The sequence below is a fragment of the Hylaeus anthracinus genome, unplaced genomic scaffold (genome assembly GCF_026225885.1).
Source record: "Hylaeus anthracinus isolate JK02 unplaced genomic scaffold, UHH_iyHylAnth1.0_haploid 11981, whole genome shotgun sequence".
NCBI classification, from domain to species: Eukaryota; Metazoa; Arthropoda; class Insecta; order Hymenoptera; family Colletidae; genus Hylaeus; species Hylaeus anthracinus.
This window is the reverse complement of record NW_026534329.1, coordinates 5560940-5581168: the sequence shown is the minus strand read 5'-3', so window position 1 is coordinate 5581168 and position 20229 is coordinate 5560940. Positions and strand designations below refer to the sequence as shown.

Here is a 20229-nt window from a genome sequence, read left to right as displayed (position 1 = left end):
TTATTTACTATATAATGGATGTTCTTATCATTCGCTATAACATCTTATAATCGTTCTTTTCATTTAGCGACCTCGTTCCATTACTTGCTAACTTCTTGCTAAAGGTTTTTGCGATTCGTCTTATATAACACAATCCAGTGAGATTTGTTCTCACATTATTGTATCAACGTCATTCTTCTCCTTTTACTTGCACAAATGTATATCTAGAAGCTTAACCGGAGTTCTTCTTCGTTTTGCTCGTGCGAGTAAAGCAGATAAATATGTTAGGGGTATTGTATATTTTTCAATATACAATTTTATATATACAATTTAATGTATCTGGCAAGTTAACAGAGTTTAACGTAGTGAGTGCACTCAGATGTTATTGTAATTTTAATTGGTGGAATTATGAAACGAAATTCATTTAATGTAAAGTAAAGTAAAAGCCACAAAATCAGTTCATTCGTGAAATAAAACACGTGAAACTATATTTTAGAATTTTAATTTTATAGAATTTCATAGAATTATAAAAAGCACTGAAAACTACAATTACTTATCACTAGACTGCGGATCTTTATGCGTTTATAGGAAATTTGAAAGATTGAAATAAGAAAGATTGAAAATAAAGTTTATGTTTATAACATTTGCAGAATAAAATCAATTCTTATTTAGGTACAATTTTTGTAAGCACATTCGCGAAGATTTTATTTTGCATAAAGATCCGTCTACTTATCACTAACCATTGAATACAAAGTTTTAATAATTTCCGAATAGAAAAAGCACAACGATACCAGAAAGGGAGAATTCACTTGTTTAGGTTTAATGTCGCTAATAACAAACGAGCGATACTGAAAAATGACTGAACAAAGCGCAGGATAAATTTTTGTTTCTGACAGTCTTTCCATTTAAAAATTTGTCCAAAATACCCCTCTAGAATTATACCTCACTAAACACGAGATGAAATATAATCACGCAAATAAAATTCGAACGAACATCTCACGAATAAATCGCTATTCGCTGCTTTAACTCCTTATTCATCGCTCCAATACCATTCGTCCGTCTCTGTACACAACCAGTTTGGAACAATACCGCGTCGATTGAACCGGTAACTCGTTCTTAGGAGTTAGTATCCTGAATTCGCTTACGAACCTTGGGCAGATGTCGAGCACCTATGCGCGCAAGAAACCGGAGCAAACAAACACGGATCTTCTCACGGCACTCGCGACAAGATCGAGCCGATCGTGATCGAGGGACGCGCGAGTCGATGGCACTCGACGCAGAACACCGCGAGGTACGAAGCACGTTGCCGGAACGAAAACAGCGGAATATCGTGCGCCGGACGAACGCGAGTCGCGAAAAGGAATAATATTGGCCCGATCAAAGGAAGCGTCCTCGTTTCGACGTTGCGCGCGTAGAAGGCTCCATGGCTTTCCTCGCGGCGCGGGCTCTCGTGTATCCTCGACGACCGCTCTAGCTCTCGGCCCGGTACAAACCGCACGACAGAACGAACAAAACTGGCACGAGTCGGGCCACGAGAAAGAGAGACGGGCCTCCTCTCTCGGAGAGGAAAGGTGGCCAATTAGCCGTTACTCGGTGCACATGCCTTAACCAACTATCCAGCGCAGCTGCAGCGCCGCTCTGCATCGCGCGCCGCACGCTTCTCCGGATTCGCATTCATAAACGCGCCCCGGTGCACCGGGAGCATCGCGTTCCACGCCGATTGTAATTCCAAAAAGCGTTAAAAAGAATCGTCACGTTCGTATACCGTGAGTCGCGAAAGTATCGAACGCGAGTGACAAATATATGGAAAACGAAGAGGTACCTCTGTCGAGATTTAGAAGATCAATTGTTTTTCTCAATATTATATGAGTCCCATAAGTATTTGTACCATCTATGTTCATTGAAGAAGTTTGTCTGAATTAAATGATAGATGCGATTTTTCCAAATAAATTTTTCATTATAAATATATGCATGTGTATTGTTTATTCGTGTATACATTTATAACTAGCTGCGCACCGCGGTTACATCCCCGTGGAATATTATTCCTATTCTATATCATATTATTATTCTATATCGATATTATTGCTATTCTATATCCCATAAGTATTTATACCATCTATGTTCATTGAAGAAGTTTGTCGGAATTAAATGATAGATGCGATTTTTCCAAATAAATTTTTCATTATAAATATGTGTACAGTTTATTCATGTATACATTTATAAGTAGCTGCGCCCCGCGGTTAGATCCCTGTGGAATATTATTCCTATTTTATGTCATGTTTGGGATTGTATTGTTCGTAGGTACGATTACTGCAGTGTTTATGTAATTAGGTACTTCGTAACAGCTGAACGCATTTAACTGGATCTAGGGTAGAGATAGATTTTTAAATGTAAATATTAATGACACAGACAGAAACTTCAATTTTATTTAATGTACAGATGTATAGATGAAACAGATTTGGAAACATCAAATCTATCATTCAATTTAGACTGACTGTACACACCATGTGTCAATAATTATGTTAGGTACCTAAACAGTGCACGAAATTGTTTCACTTCGTTTTTACATCTCAATAAATAATAACATTCCATTTATTTTCCTACCTTTATAAGAATACTGCCTAAATATTATTTCAAATAAGAAGATTAGAAAAATCTGTTGTTATTTCTGTTATCATCGATATTCCCGTAATTACCTGCGCGTGCCAATCAGTTTGTGACTCACTGTATTGTGATGTTTTTCAGCTAATGACTCATTTATGGTAGTGTTTATCTAGTTTTTATAGCAAGCGTTTGACCCTCTGAAACTTAAGACCGTTCGGAAAAAGGGTAATCGCGACTAGACCGTGTAATAAACAGTCGCCGTATAAAGAAACCCAAATTCCTTGAAATACCTTACTTTGAAATACCTTACCTTGAAATACCTTACCTTCGTATTTCAAGCGCTACCTCAATCTCCTGATATTGATGTAACAAAACATGTATTCGGTATAAGTTGGACCAACAAGAAGATTACACGTGCCGTTTGAAATATTTTGTAATTGTAATCAAGGAATTTGGGTTTGTTTATACGATGATTATTTACTACATAATGTTACATGCCTTAACAATGCCTTAATCGTTCATTCAGTCACTTAAATAATGGTAACCAATCGCTAATAACCGAAACCGTCGATGCAAGTTTAAATCCAATCAAGGAAAAGTTATCGAAAATTGAATTGGGAAACTTTGTTGTCTCACAGAAATTGTTGATAGAATCTACAGTAACCGAGATATCGATCCGGTGCTTCCTTTCTTCAATAACTTATGAGGGTAAGTAACAGCAGCGACCTACTTTTTCGTGTTCCGGAAAATAAAGCGAAAAACGTTGCGTACAGAAAACGTTAGCGTCCGAACAAAATAAATATAAATATAATCGTATCATTGATATATCCTCGTAAATAATTTTCGAGAGTGATTTTGAAATATATAAATTAATTTCGTAGCGTTGCAACCCCTGTTGCGCATCGTCGTCACGACAGACCGCAGTGAAATACACGTACAAAAATTTGTAAACAAAATCACAAACACTCTAAGATAATCGTATCGTTCTTTAAAATCTTTCATCAAACATTCAAGAAAAAGGCATGAAAAGTTAAATGCATCTACAAGTGGAACACACGAACCGTTGACAATCGAACATAAAATTAAGGATACAAACAAAAATTTGAAACAATACTAACAACTTAAATCCACGTTTTTACTTCACGCTAGACACAAGAACACTACGTACAGCCATTGTTTCCCCACGAATACAACCATTTAAGCCCCGCTATCTTCCGAATCACGTTTCACATTTTCCAACGTCGTTGCATCCTCTCTAATCACGCTAATCATCGCAAAATGCGCCCCACGCCGCTTCGACGTATGCACGAATTACGCGGAACAATGCCAAGTGTCGAAACGACCCGCATTTTAAATACCACGTCCACGAATAACCATGCAAATCGAGGGGAAAGGTTTCGTCGAACGGCTCCGCCGCGCCTTTCATCTTTTCCAGCTCGCGGCGCCGCGGAAAGAAAAGAAATCCGACGACGAGTTCCACTGAATTACACACAGCAACGAGGGAGGGAGAGAGAAAACGCGACGGGAGCGAGGGAGTAAAAACTGAAATGATTTTATCGGGAGGCGTCCAGCAGGCGGTTTCTTCCGCTTTCGCGACAAGGCGTAAGAATACGGTGCGCGCCGCGGAAAGCAGCGTAATAATTGGAGAACGAAGATGCACGCCGGAGCGTGTACCGCTATTCCGGCTGACCGGAATCACTGCTCTGGAACAGCACGGTACTCCTCTCCTTCAGCCGGACACGAGGAGAGCACCGACGCGCTCCCGGAGAACACGCGACTCCAGCAACACCTGTTACGATCGCTCGAATGTTCCTCTTTAACCCGTTAAACGCGGAATTTTGTCTTAAATGATCTCCGCGCAGCGCGGAGTTAAAATGAACCAATGACGGGTATATATGTCGAACGCAGAAAAAATGGCCCCGTTAATTGTACAAAAAACGAGGAGGGATTACATTTAACAACAAAATTAATCATTGGTTTCTGAATATGTTGTTAATGGAATATGGGATCATATAAACACTCACGGGGCCGGCCAAAATTATCCAATTGAAAGGCACCAATTTTAATTAACTTCTTACAGAATTATGATATCATTAATAGTTGCAAGACATTTTCTTTAGTAGCTATGATTCGATTTAAAGGAGCGAGAAAAACCATCAAAGTATTATTATTTAATATTCATCTTATAACCAATGTATAATATGTAACAGCATTTGTAAATAAATAATTCCTTGTAAAATTTAAGCGTAGGATTCGAATATGAATTCAGGTCCCACAAAAGGTCACACCGTCCCCGATCACTCAATCGATACTTTTAATCTTTATTTTATTTATTTATAAAAGCTTGGAAGTACGATCTTTAATCGAGACATTTTCAAAACGTTCAATTCGAAGAAACCGCAAAGAATACACGTCGGACGCACTTGACTGATTAAGGAGAGAAGCCTACCTAGGACGAATCGATAAAAGAAGCATATTTCGACACTTTTCAAACGCGCATAACTCCATCAAAATTTTCACGAGTAATTTTATCGCGTAGTGTACGATCGAGACATTTTCAAAACGTTAAATTCGAAGAAAAGAAAATGTTTCGTTAAACAACAGAGGCAGTGTTCCCCTTTAAACGTTAATCGATCCCCGATTTAATCTCGCTCGAGCTTCATTAATTATGCGAACCACACACGGCGTTGGTCGAAAGCGCATCTTGCGCCGCACCGTGGAATAATAACGAGAGAATTTTGTCGCCGCGATGACATTTCGACGACGTATTTCCACTTTACGAGACACACAAAAACTCGAAGGACAAGATAAATGGACACTTTACGATTCAGTTTTATAGTTACGCCGTACTATCTGTACCAATGCTGTCACCTTTATTGCTGTTGCACGACAGTTTTGCAATTTAACGGACACTTCGGTTTATTTGGAACGCGGAAGTACCATCGAAGGATGTCCGAATGGCGGAAGCGCAGCTCTTATTGGTTCCGAAGTTTTAGTTGGTCTAAATTCACAATAGCTTCGAGGATTCTGTTTTTTAATAACAAGATACACCTATCAGTCAGTTTAATCCTCCATGGGAAGAATTTTTTATTTCTGCAAACAACTTACAAGGCATTTATTTTAATATCTCAAGTTGTTGGTGCTCTCAACCATCATTAATATTATTATTGATTATCAGAGACATTGCATAATTAAGACGTATACGTCATTTTGTGAAAAGGCTAAAATTATTTGCTAAAATGTATTAGCATGTGACCTGAAAGTTATCCAGACCCATAGTGGGTTAAAACGAAAAATCTAGACATATTTCATACTTCATAATGTTTTATTAAAAACAAGATCCTGAAACTCCTTTCAGTAAAGCCTTCGTAATAAGAAACTTATCCGAAAAACTTGAGAATAACCGAATAACCGTCCATCGTCTGTAATTCAAATAGAATTCAAATAGAATTCAACCGAAGAATATTAACGAGAAATCAGATTTCTTCTTTTAAATCGTGAGATCTTTCTGTACTAGCACTTTACATTTTGCCAATCTACGTCGGTCGGCTTCCTGCTGCTTCGTACTTACGAACGAAGTACTTACAGAAGAATTAAATTCTCACGGAGAGGTCGTACGAGGCGGTTTTTCCATTTCTGGCTAACACTTTTCCTTATCTGCATGATTTATCGACGAATGTAATTTACTAACGGCACGTGGTCGCCAATCACAATACACATAGTAACGTAACAAGCGGTACTCCCGAGAGCACGCAGAAGACTATGGTGGCTGGCTACGAAGGCAACGGAAGCCTTACCGTGAAACAGGAAGAAAGGACGAAGGGTGTCCCAGTGAATAAATTTTGACCACGTGTAACGTTCTTTCTCCAGAATTTTTCCAAGTGCCAGATGCCCATAGTTCCTCTGTTACGATTCAGGTGCTTGACGAGTGCACCTGTTTATCAAAAGGGGCTTCGTAATGGCATGAAAACAGCGTTGGTTATTTTTTCGTGCACTGAAACGAACTCGTGTCATTAGTATTTAAAATTTAAATTAGAGTTGCATTTATAGTTCAATTTTAGAATTGGTGATCGTAATCTGGCGGGATATTAAAACGCGCGAAGTGTTATAGAAATAGATTGGAATTCTAATAAAACAGAGTCATTATTTCTAGTAACATCTTTGTTGCATAAATGCAAGGATACCGAAAAATTTGCCAAATAAATGAATCTAAAATAAAATTAATTACGCGTTCTACCTAATTATCTTTGACAAACATCGCAAGAAATATCCTTCTTCGTCCGGTTATCTGAACGTGGCTACTCGTGGCTCATAAAACATTCCGAAGACTAGCAACTAATTAAGGAGCGTCCAAAGCGGCAGGAGTCAACGATAACGCCAATTTTCTTGCAACACCGCGTAATCGGATTTGTCACGCTACTCGCCACAATGCAGGTTTGCGCAATTGCAGCAGATGTTGTCTTCGGCGAATGTTGCAACGTGTTTCGCTAAGCATTAAAAAGGAAAGGGAAGATAGAGAGCCTTGTCAACAGGTACCATCGCTCGCGTTTATCCGACTCGTATTATCTCTAGCACCGAGATTACGTCTTGGCAATTTACCTCATCGCGCGCACCATAAATTCCAGGTGAATCGTCGAAACGCGGCAGGAGACGCGGTAATTCATCGCGGTTGCCATTTAGTGAAAGTATCTAACACTGGCGCACCCAGGATGGGTGGCGAAGGAGCAATTTCGCAACCGACACCTGCTACAAATGTACATTTTTTAACGTGCCAGATCTTTCCACGGATAAAGGTGAATGTGAAGTAATGCCATCGAATGGTGCATACCTAGACGAGGGAGGATCTAAACGACGAAAGCGTTTAAACGGCTCAATAAATGCAATGAAGCTGTGTATTTAACTTTCATGGATATTTACGATTACCTCTCGTCACTTTTTCGATTATCTAAAAGAGCGAGTCGTCTAAACTGGTACAGGGCATTTTCACGGAAATCATTACACTGTTATAGACAAAGGTTCTTTTTAGTATCGCGTTCTGTTACCTCGTGACATAGAAACAAGTGTAGTGGCAGTGGTTCCTGTGGAGGAAGAGCAAGAGAGGGGAGAAAAGAAAGGGACCATGCGTTTCGTCCTGGGCCTGCTAGTGGACTCATCAAGGCTACCTAGCACACCTGGGCCTTATATGAATGTAGGCGAGACTGAGTACTTGCAAAAACCGCGATGTACGCGTGGTGTCCCTCTAGTATCGAGAACATTATGTGCCTCACATAAGTAAATCGCACAAAAGTGTCAGCAATGTCAGCATGTAACGTCTTAACGTGCGAAATATAATCTAAACGATAAATAAACTCCTTCTGTATCTTCACTAATAGTGATCTACGAAATGTCGAAAAGGATTGCGACGCGTTGATTCGTAAATATTTAATTACAGCCCTCTCGTTTGATCTCTGGTTGCACCAGTGGTATTGAGAAAGTGCAACGATATATCTCTATGGAAGATGCGAACATACGAATCATCGCGTATTCGTGCAAATAGAAAAAGAAGCGTAACATTGTTGATGGTAACGAAGTGACGCTTCAAGATACGATCAACGTATCGGGCAAGTAGCAATTAAACGAAGAGCATAGGCGCTTCGAGCGCGAAACGAACGAGCGCAGCCTCGACACACGCTAACCGGACACGGAGGTGCGTTTAAGAGGGATTTGCATGACCGTAAGCGATGTGCACGTGACCATCCCGAGTGGAAATGAAATATCGAACTTGGGAACTGTACGCTACCGTACATACAACACTGCGGTAGAAGTTACAGCTGGAACTAGACGAATACATAACTGAATATTTGAATACATTATAGGTATACGAAAGCTATGAATACCACTTACATTTGAGTATTTGAATAACGTTATTCATATACACTCACCTAATGCCGACGTCAAATCTAAAATAGTAAATTTCCTTCTTTACGTACACAAAAAGCATTCGTATTAATTAGTAAAGTAAATCTTTAGCAGTAGAGAAATGCAAATCGATCATTTTAAAAATTCCACGTTTAATCATTAGTGGTAATTAAGATCAAATCAGCTGTTATATTTGATAATGGAATAAATTCATTTTTTCATGTATCGAGACATTTAAAGATTTGCATTTGAATTCTAAATTTTTTTTTTTTTTCTAAGTGGACTTACTCCATTTTCAAATATAGCAGCTCAAATATTCCCTTAAAGTAATCCTAATCGTCGCTGAAAAATAGTCGAAGATTTTCATTCGCGTCCCGAAAATCGCATGCGAAATGATACACCGATTAATTCTCCGCCACTTGACACGTGATAAATCGTTCTGCGCGTAATCACGAGCGAACCCGCCTTGGAAACAGCTGAGGGTTGATAAAGCATACATTGCCTAATTCTCCCGCGGAGAACGCGACACGGACTATCGTCCGTAGTTCAAGGCCGAGTAAGGTTGCTATATCGAGAACTGCAATCTGCATCATAATGTCACTCATTGCCCGTTCGAGCACGAACGAAAATGTGCAACAACCGCTCGTTCCTGTTTCTGAGTACTACGAAACCCTTTTCTTTCGTTGCGTAAAAGTTGAGGAATAGAGTCCGTTCGGGATCTGTTGCTCACATCCACTTCATCTTTCAGACGTACACAGAGTTTTAAACTGTAATAAAACTAACAAGGAACTTCGCCTAACTGTAAATAGAAAATAGAAAAATATTAGACACGTATTTTTTTATTTTCGTTGATATTCTTGTTCAGGGGGTGAAAACCACCCTTCAAATTATGAATATATACGTGCGTGTTGGCGTCGCCTATTATTCAAATTAACCAGTTTTCAATCAGCAAGAACATGTTTAACAAGAAATGTTTATAAAAACGCGATGAATTGGCTACAGCGGCACTACGTATGTCTCAGTTTCCATATCGTTGTGATCTTGGCTGGAAAAATGTATCAACAATGTTTGCTATTTCATTTATTGGACACCAATGGACCAATTGAATTATCAGTTCGGTGCTAAATAATGACTAATTTCGATAAAATAAAGAAGAAGTACGAATTCAGGACGAAGCATCGTAATTTGTTTGTGATAATAAACAATAAACTCTTACTCGTGCGAAAATAAACGAGCTACATACAAATCAAATCAAATCAAATCTTTTCAGTACAAACAATGAAACCGAAGCTCCCAAACTATCTCTGAAAATGACAAGTCACATGCGCTAACCAAGCTTTTAACAATGAACAAGTCGCATCTGATAGGAAAGAAACTCGACCGAGCGTATCAAACCGCAAATCTTCACTCCGATGGAAGAAAAGGATTCGTGTGCCCATTGAAACGAAACAACGCCGGAGTCAACTGACAATCAGCCTTATTATCTGTTACAACCCGACAGGATCGCCACGGATACGCGAAACGTGCGCGTAGATTGCACGCGCAGCTCTCGAGGATGGCGCTATCAAGATCACCAGGTCGACTTCCGGCGTTCGGATCGTTACAGCCGTACAGCAATTCGATCCTCGAGGCCGTTGGAGTGGCAAAAGGTGGGGTAACATTGACGAAGGAAAAAGAAATAGGAGATCGACGAGACATCGGAGATATATTGCGTCCTAACAGTGTCGCGCGACAAACGTTGTTGCGCAATCGTCGATATTTCAAGTTCCACGACTACTAGACTGTCTCGACGGTGTAAATTAAAAGAAAAATGGATTTATAGTTCTGAGTGGTATTTAAACTAATCGATCGATGAGATGATTATAGGAATATGTTTTTATTATACCTCTTTCCTTCACTCAGACGTGTTCATTACTCGCGTGATGCAGAGAAAATGTCGTAAATAAATTATGCGAATTAATTGTATTTAATTACCAAAGAGTAATTATTTGTTCCTAACCTTTTGCAAAATGATATAATACGTTGATTCGATCAAGTGCCTCTATAATTATTATCAACATTGTCAGCAGGTATGAAAGTATGATAAATGGTTTTGGAAATGTTATTTATTAAAAGTGTTTAAAGAAGAATGATGTGGTATTAGATATTGTTATAGGAGAGCTATTTGCATGTATGACGCGAAGAATTGATTCTGAACGGTCGGATAATTTATTATAGGCAAGAAGAGCGTCGCGCATGGATGCCTCGAGGCGATCGATTTAGCGAGAACTCCCTTCCTAATTACATGTTTTTCGAAGCGATTAATTAGCCACGATCCCTGCAAGTTGATTACAGGCATTAGAATTCAAATTATAGTGTCAAGAGTACTTGTCTTAATGAAACTGCTCGCATCGTCTCAAGGAGTTATTGGGCTTTTAGTGTCAGCACATTAGAAGATTATTTAAAATTAAAATCTGGTGTGTTTAAAAATGTATAACGGTAGGTTCGATTATGTCTATTTTCTTGAAATAAAATAACCAATTCTAATCTATAACAAATCGTAGCTAACTTCGATAATACAAATATTTTCATTAGTTCAAAATTTCCTCGAAGGAAATATTTCCTCTTTGCTTGATTTATATAATGATTGCAAACGTTTGATCCATATTGAACGTCAATAGAAGGAAAACACTTTTATCGCGTCAACGAGAATAAAAGTATTCCATGTGCCAAGATAATTACATTTTTAGTGTCGTCTATTTCTGTACGACTCGTGTAACAAACATCGATTCTCTCGTTACAAAACGTACTTACTTCAATATTCAATAAATCTCTAAAAACATCGATCACGGAGTTACGGCCTGTCGCGCTTAATTGGCCCACCCTGTAGACTCGATCAATGCTCTTTCCGCGCATTAGTTGCACAATGTCTGTTAAATAACGTACGTATCTCCACTCCGAACGACTCGCATTCGTAGCTACCATGCGAAACAAATTTGCAATATCACCGGGAAAAACCAGCTTCGTTTGCTTTCACGACTTCAATGATGCGAAACTCCCGTCTTATTACTATTTGCATAGTTCGTTTTCCGAGGGACCCCCCAGTGCTCGTCCGTAAATTGCTATTCTCCGTACCGACCTCGTGCGCCCGTGTGTCTTTCCTCGTTCCTTCATTGAAATTTCTCTTTTATTTGACTCTGTCAGTCGGCGTGCAAATGGGCTACTGACGCAACCTGTGAACGCGCCACTGGCACCGCGTAATGACCGATAATTAGTCAGTCCGTTGCGTAACTCTCCATTGTCAGATAATACGTTCGGACGATTCGTCGGCCGAAGATACGTTCCGCGAACTCCTGATGCGGAAGACGATGCAACTTTTCGAACACGTTTCTGTGCCCCGAGGTCTGAAACGAAGGTTTAATAGAACAAACGTTCTTCCAAGAATTGATAAGCACCTTTTTTACTGAACGTTCTAAACGATTTATTTTTGTCTCACTTAGGAAGAAATGATCGTCGAAGAAAACTTCGTTTCTTGATAATAATTATAGTCTGGCACAACTCTATTCCTAGATAAACTATTTTCTTGCACTTTTCAGAATTTTATTATTTACAGCCAACGATTACGTGTGTTTGTTTCTTAAGAATTTATTAATAACACAAAAACCTGTTTACCTTGTGACAGTACAGACATTAGTTAACTTGAATTATAACCATTTGCACTCGAGGCCTTTCTTAGTATTCCATTGCCACGAATGTTAAGCTTGATCTTATTTTATCAAGAAATTAAACCTAAACAAACATTATTGTCGGTCGATTTACTGCGTGAAACCTAGTGGTGACCGAGAGTCCACCTCTCGAATGCAAAGGGTTAAATATCTAAAGAAAGCAGAGTACTCAAACACTGCGTACGTGTTCCTCGAGTCTCGCAATAAAACTCGATGTACCTAAATAATTCAAGCAGCTCCAATGGACTTACTTATCTATATATTTCTATTCACAGAAATATATTTTTCGGTATACAATAGAATTACCATAACGTTGACTGTTCTTTTATCGAGACCTAGTGCCTGACAAACGTTTGCCAATTTAGATAGTATGTAGCCTAGAAGTCTTCCAGCTTTGTTCTAAGCAGAACAAAGTTCTTCATTGTACTTGAAGGTGCATTTATCATGATCTTCTCAAGGATAGGAGTGCACATAATACGCCCACTTGTACACTTTATCTAGGCTGTACTGGTAACCGTAATACAACCAGAGAGGGGATGATTTTGCATAGAAAAATGAATCGAAATTATGGAATATGTTTACGAGGCTGACGAGTTATGCATAGGAGGCTTGATCTTCGAGAAAAAGAAGTCTTGAGTGTAGACGTAAGATAATCTTGATTCTGTACATAACCACTTGTAGAAAACACGGTATGGCTTCACATTTGCTGATATTCGAGACTATTAGAGCAATTTACTCAAACATGGTACCGGGATAAAGTATCGAGTGCTTGAATACTTTTAACAATTGTAGTTTGGAGCGTATGAACCCCAATATTACACGACTTGATTAAATATAGAAACTGACTGAATATTATTACAACGTATTTAAATATCGTTTCATTTCGAAGTAGTTAACCTTCAGGCAATCTTTCGATCGTATCATAGCAATTTATCAGAATAAGTCGATGGCAATCTGTTCGTACTTCATTTATGAAGGAAAGTTATGTTTCGATCGGTAGAAACATCGGTGTCGATCGAACGATCGATGTATTCGACACTTTTCGAGCAGTTTCGCGAGCTGTCGTACCGCGTTGTCCTTTGTTTGAATGCAAGCGGCAGTAGCACCCTCGATCAATTCCAAATCCTTCATCTCAAAGGCGATGCACATTTGTCTTCCATTCTAGTGTAAATCGCTTATGCAAAGTGCGTCGCAAACTGTGCAAATCTCAGGAAAAAGAAAAGTGCTTAATTACTCACGTTTAAGTGGTGAATGTCATATTCGCATCTTCGACGCGAGACCTTCTTTCATTTCAAACGGAGTTCGACCACATGATCACGAATAATCAAGCTTCTGTATCACTGTACACTATTTAACATTGTGATATTCGAGCGACACTTTCTGGAGCAACGGTTTGTTAAAAACTGAGCCGTTTGTAATGCTGCGATCAACGCTTGCGGTGATAAGATTAGATCGTAAATTCTTGAAACGCGCTCCGAAATGGAACGATTGACCAAATCTTTTTTTGTATCGACCATGGAATTTCCTGCTTTTCCAGCGGGTTTGACTCGCAAGTTCAGGTGCAATCGATCCTCAACGACTTCCCACGTTGCGTGTCGGTCGTAAACGTTTCGCGGCCTTGTGCTGGCGCACGTATGTAATAACGTTGCGAAAACAACCGTGAAAAACAGACACGCTGCTCGATCGATCGCACGGAATTTCGCATACCTGGTTTTATCACCTGAGCAATGCTTGCGGAAGATAAAACTGTGGATAGAGTAGCGTGTACGTTTCGGCTTCCTATGTCTTCGAAGATGAATATTCGAATGATTGCAATCAATTCCAATTCTACTCACAGGTCGAATATATACGTAAATTATAGATATTTAAATGAGTATAAGTAGTTTTATTTTTCCACAAGTTTTCTCATAGCGCTTAAAAATTATTGACAGAAATGAAAATAAAGAAAGCAATAGTTAGAATTATGAATTAAATTATCGAATTTAAAAGGAAAGAAAAATTATCCTACATTCACCTAATGCATGACGAAGGCTCCAATTTTTGTTTTCATTATGAAGAATATGTATTAGGGGAACTGAAAAGTAATTAAAATATCTTCGACTTGGAAAAGTTTTTCAATGAAAAATCGAAGGACTTTTTTTAGAAAAGGAGTCGAACAACTGCCTTTACGCTGGTAAAAAGTGCTAGAAAATAAAATTTTGATTACTTTCTGGTCTCCCTAATATTTAGCGTACGTGTAAGGAACAAAAGATAAATCAAATGTCATTTATAGAAATTTTAAAACGTACAGTGTAGGTGTTTTTTACCTGTATAAATTACGATCGCACGTGTGGAGACAGCGGCTACGAGTGGATAACTGTTTACATAAGAAGATCATATTGAAGGATGACGTGAACCAAAGTAAAGGGTATTATCGCGTGTAGAACAGAATTCACACGGTAAAGAAGAAACGCGTGACGAAACCGTCGCACTTTGCGCTCCGAGGCGGTGTTTTTGGGTCAAGTGAAACAGTTAAATGATCTGTGCCACGTTTTTGACCTGACAAACGCATGATTCTCGGGTCCCTGGTTAAAAAACCAGGCTAACGAAAGAGAGCCTCTCCAGTTTTTAACGTTGCTCTACAGACGAATCTTTAAACTGACCGGTAACTTTTTCGAACTCGTCTGGAAAGGCATTATACTAATTAGAGAAAGATCCAGGCTGTAAAACGCATGAACTAATTTCTTTTCGTTCTTCGTTCTCAAGATAAATGTAAATTAAGTTAGCAGTTCTTTTGGTAGTAAAAACAATTCATACTTTTTATTGCTCTACTAAATAGACAGTAGAAAATAATAACAATAATGCTGAATAATGATAATAATATAAATTTATTAACACTATCATGTTCGTGTTTTTAATATTTTAATAAGTAATCGAAACTAATGAAAAGAATGCTGAATAATAATAATATGAATTTGTAAATATCATAAAAAGTGTATTAAATTAATTTACAGTTACTTTTAAGATCCAAGGTACATACGCTATTTTCCAGTGCCTTCCTTCGTCAATTCTGAAACGTGTTAGAAGCAGTATGTTAATAGAGGTTCATTCCAACGATAACTAACCTTGTCACCGTTCAAGACTGGATTATTCTTTCGCCAGCTGCATCGTCGTACAAAAAACAGCATCTTCGATAAATAATCGCTGTTCATTTGCAATTTAATCGACGATTTGTCCACCAAGTTATCTCGAATGCGTGCTTAAGCACCAGGAACGAGCGTTAATATCATTTTTGATAAGACCTGGCCCGCGGTTATCGTTGATGACAATGTGAATCATGTTTATAAACGTCTTCAATATTTTTACATTTTCCTGAAGTGATACAGTTTTATCTTAACCGATAGATTCAGCCATCCATTCACGTATAATCATTTTAAAACAATTTTCCTGTGAAAAAAAAATCACGAAGAATTCTTAATACTTGTGGTTTCCGCATTTAACCCAAACAAATTTAGATTTTTGAACAATTTCACAGTGTATTAACTCCTTAGAGGCAAATGGTGGTGAAATTCAATATTAATAAAGCAGTACGGTTCACCTTTCACATGAACAACCAAGAAATAATATCTTTTCCGAAAGATAAAGTAGGATGCATGCAGTAGAAGATTAAGGAAGCTCTTCGCGAAGTAATTTGGAACACGTAGAGATATAGAAGCAGAGTCTTCGACATGTTGTTGACCCGGAAACCTTTATCCTATCTGAAAGGGGCTCCACCCTTCACGAAAATGGGTTCGATCGATCAAGTGACCAACTGCTACGATATCACAATTTACAGACGTTCTTTTGAGAGAAAAGAGGAGATACCCATATCTACTCTTTTTGTCCATATTACCAACCGATGGAACTTATCGAAAGTTCCACTTCGATGATTCCCAGTTCTTTCGTCACATGTGTTTCTCCCCTATCGCGATAACAGATAAGCATAAAGGGTGTGGCTGATATCTAAAACTAGCCATCAGCTGATAACACGAACGATTAGTATTTATCAGTGGTACCTCAGGTCGTTGTAAACGATTGTAGAGAAATAATTGTGGGTGAATTGAGATTACTGCAACGCACTTATTTTTCCGTGGGTTTATTCGAACAAATCCATCGAGATAAGTTTTTTGTTTTTTACTTTTCAATTTATATATTCATGAGTCATGTAATCGTGTTCGTTAGAAGGATGACGTAAAACGTTGCTTTTCTTTTTCGAGACTCCCTAATTATTAGACTGTGGATATTTATGCATTTATGACGAGTGCAAATATAGGAAAATATATAAGGATGTGAACAAAAGTGTAAGTATATGAAATATAAAATATAAAATATAAAATATAAAATATAAAATATAAAATATAAAATATAAAATATAAAATATGAAATACACCTTGCAACATTTTGAAGAAAAGATACAATTTAAGTTTCTGTTCCTCATTTGTACATATAAAAATATGAATTTGCGTAATCATGCGCAGACAACTAATTATCATTCTTATATTTACATCCACAATCTTTTTTATGGCAGTAATATGCAAATATACACGTACGGTGCTGAAAACAGTGTATACCCAGAATCTTGGTTCCTTTTTCGGTGCATCCATTTCGAAGAAATCGAGTATAATTTGACGGTATATTAAAGCGTGCGGAATTTAAAAACGTACTCGTGAAATTTAATGGGATCGTTTGCATAATAACCGTGAAAACGCGTTCTCCAATTTCAGGCATGGAGTTAATTAAAAGCGAACGTGTCCGATGATTTACCGCCTGAATAAATTTTATTGATGAATTAACGAATATACAGTCGATAAAAAGGCGCTATTATAGGTGTAAGAAAGCTGTTATGGTTCGTAAACGCCGCGTTCCATGGTTCCAGGAAATAGCAAGTAATTAGAATGAATGATTTAAGGAGATCGATACCGCTAGCGATGAATAAATAATAGAAAGGGAATCGTGAGTGCACGATATGCGAGTTACCGTTCCCATGCCGCACCTTTCTCTTCCAGGAGATTGCCACCGACTATGAGATGTAGTAATGGCAATATAAGTAAGCGAGTCTATCAATAAGCTCATTGTTTCCTCGTCAAGAGCGCAGAAAGGCTTTGAAAATCTTATTTCCACCGACCTTTGCGATACCTTGCCCCGTGAGAAAGCAACAACGCTTCCAAACGTAAAAGTTGTGCTAGGATGGCCAATAAAATGTTGCGTGGGTTAATAATATTCTTATGCAGATAATAATTTTTATCCGTGGCGTGGGAATGTGTGATTATATTACCTGAACAGATTTAATGGAAAATATATTCATCTAACTCCTATTCAGCATTTAAATACCATAGGTAATATTTTCATTGTTAAATGTTGCTTGGTTACATTTCAACGGAGGTATAAATTTACGCCTTTGCTTTTTACCATAATATTAATTTTTTTCGTTCATTTTTGAATTTTTTATTATATATTATTGGAATTTATGCTTTACTAATAATTATTGTTTGTAGACTATACGTTCATCTACTATTTCATCACTTTCTTTAATTACACACGACATCGTAAATAAGGATTTCTCATATTTCAGTTTCATTTAAGTTCGTAAATTGTTAGAATGGAAGGTAGACAGAATCGCGATTTCCTGCCATGAAATCGAATTGAGGTTCCTCGTAAAAGGGGTGAAATAAGGAACGGAAACAAGTTGTTTACCGTCACAAAGTAATCGACGTAAGCCTCGCAGCGAAGGTCTCGGAAAGTAGGTGATACCACGTAAGAATTCACGCTCGATAGAAAGACACGAATACGCGGCCAGTATACTAAGGAGACAGTGATTTGTAACCCGTTATAACAAAATTCTTATCTATATCAAAATCTCCAATAGTTAATAGATAATGAACTAATCTATTAGACGTACTGTTTTGTCTTATAAATTAAAAAAATATTTAATATAACTACAAAAATACTTTGCATTAGTTTTCGCAGTAAAGTTAAACAGTGTTTCAAATATTTATTCAATTATTATCACATATTAACATCTGAAGTTTTGTTCAAAATTTGTTCTAAACACCAATTAGTTTCATTTCTAGCCACACTAAAAATATTAAAAGAAAAGAAAGTAAACAATTTCTAATTCGTTACTGAGAGAATGAATATTAAAATTATAGAATGCTTTCATATCTCACGAAGTAAACTATACGAGTAACTATTTAGTCACTGTACGTTGTTCTTATTTATCATCTTATGTTCGAATAAAATTTTGCCCGTCCCTGCTTGTAACGAGGCTTCGACTGGGCTCCAAGTACCAGCTCGATTCTAGCAATTTAGTAAACGTTTCGATTTGGTCTCGTAACGCTCTACTAACACGAAACAATCTTTTTTTGTTCGTTTTGCGCCAAAGCCGCGTCGCGCTGAGTCACTGGGAACATCTAAAACCGGAAACGCTCCGAGAAATTAAGTGGGAATCCGAAAAGGAAGAAAAGACGCGAACCTGCCGGCTAGTCGTAACGATTCTTCAAAACGATGCTGGTGAAAGTACCGGATACGCCACGGGTAAAAGGACACAAATTGCGGAATGAGGTAGACCCTTTTTTCATAGAGTACCAGGGGCTCTTGATTGGTCCACATTTGGGCCAGAAATTCTGAAACGAGTCGAAAAGACTTCTTTTCACGAAGTACGAAAACCAGTTTCATTTTTAGTTCATTCATGATATTCGTAATTATAAAAATATAATTTATATTGATTAGTTCAAATTGAGGACAGATATTGTGAAATGAGTTTCTAGACTTTTCTTTTACCTAGTACAGAAGCTTTTTATTTCGTTCACATTTAAATGAATCGATAGACTTCTTTTTATAAAGACATTCAATTAATCCAAACTTATTGTGAAGTGATTCGATGACTAATTTCTCTAAAAAAAAAAAGAACCATTCGTTCTCTATTTCATAGATTTCGAAAAGAATTCCTAAAGTATGCTTCATTTTTCATTCGTCACGGCGCAGTGACTCTTTAAACATCGTTACAAGGTTCTCGAGGCGGCGACTCCGACACAGAAGGGTTATTGTTCCGCCGGACATGTTCGGCCAACCAACATCTTGCTGAGAAATTATTTTCCAGACATAGTTTCGCGTATACTCGGTTAGAAATACCTCGCGGTCGGGGGAATAATCTCGCTGCGGCGAAGACGTCGGCGCGCGCCGCATGAAAGGCCCTTTCAGAGAGAAATAATAATTATCTGCCAGTCACTCCGTTACGTTTTCCCAGCGGCTGCATTCGCCGTCTAGTTAATTCGTTAGTAAATTGAACAAAAAACGATAAAAGAAAATCGTATATACGCTATTCGCCTACAACGATTTTCTTTTACGGCAATTAATTTCCGCGCACGGAACCAAGGACACGAATTCCGTTTCCGTTAAGGGAATTGATATTTTTCCGTCTCGGATCACGAGCTCTCCTTAACGCTGCGCGTCCCGATTTAATGAAGACGTCCCGAGCCTCTTGCAATTTCGCGTGGGTAATTACGGAAATTAAAGACTTAATGCGAGCCAGATTGCTTAACGGCAGAGAATAACTGGAAAAGCGATCGATCTTTGTATCGTTAATACGTGTAATTCCTTCTTAAGAGGAGCTTCGGCTCCTGTAATTATAATCATTGTATGAATTGATGGTATTTTTATACGTCCTGTGTGTGTGTAATTATGTCGGGAAATTATTCGGGAAGTACGGAGTTATAATGTTGCTACCGTAAGACAAACTGTGGATACCTATGTTGGACAATTTTATTTTCTACAGTTTCGATACGAAGGAAAGCAGGAAGTTACGAAAGATAATTAAAAGTCAGTACTAAAAGAAATACGTGTATAATATTCGTTACAAGTGAACTCTTTTTTGTTGTTGGTATAATTTAGAGAAAGAAACTTTACAGATTTTATTTTAGGAGCCTCCTTCTTTCAAAATTCTACTCTGCAGGTACAATTTATTTTTGCACGAGAAATCACCCCTTTTCATCCCGCCTCGCTGCTCCGAATGAATCCGCCGCTATTT

At 38.0% G+C, this 20229-nt stretch overlaps 1 protein-coding gene across 7 annotated transcripts in view; it reads right to left on the bottom strand.

Annotated features, from left to right (window-relative positions):
- Positions 1 to 20229, bottom strand: part of LOC128885784 (uncharacterized) — an 80171-nt gene that overhangs the window by 22857 nt on the left and 37085 nt on the right. Inside the window, exon 1 of one of the 7 annotated variants that reach the window (XM_054140081.1) lies at positions 13424 to 13441. The exons of 5 other annotated variants lie outside the window; for them this stretch is intronic. The gene's annotated coding sequence lies outside the window, so the exon portion shown is untranslated. Of the gene's footprint in view, positions 1 to 1128; positions 1523 to 13423; positions 13442 to 20229 lie in introns of those variants that run through there. One more of the 7 variants, XM_054140080.1, reaches the window with a different exon arrangement.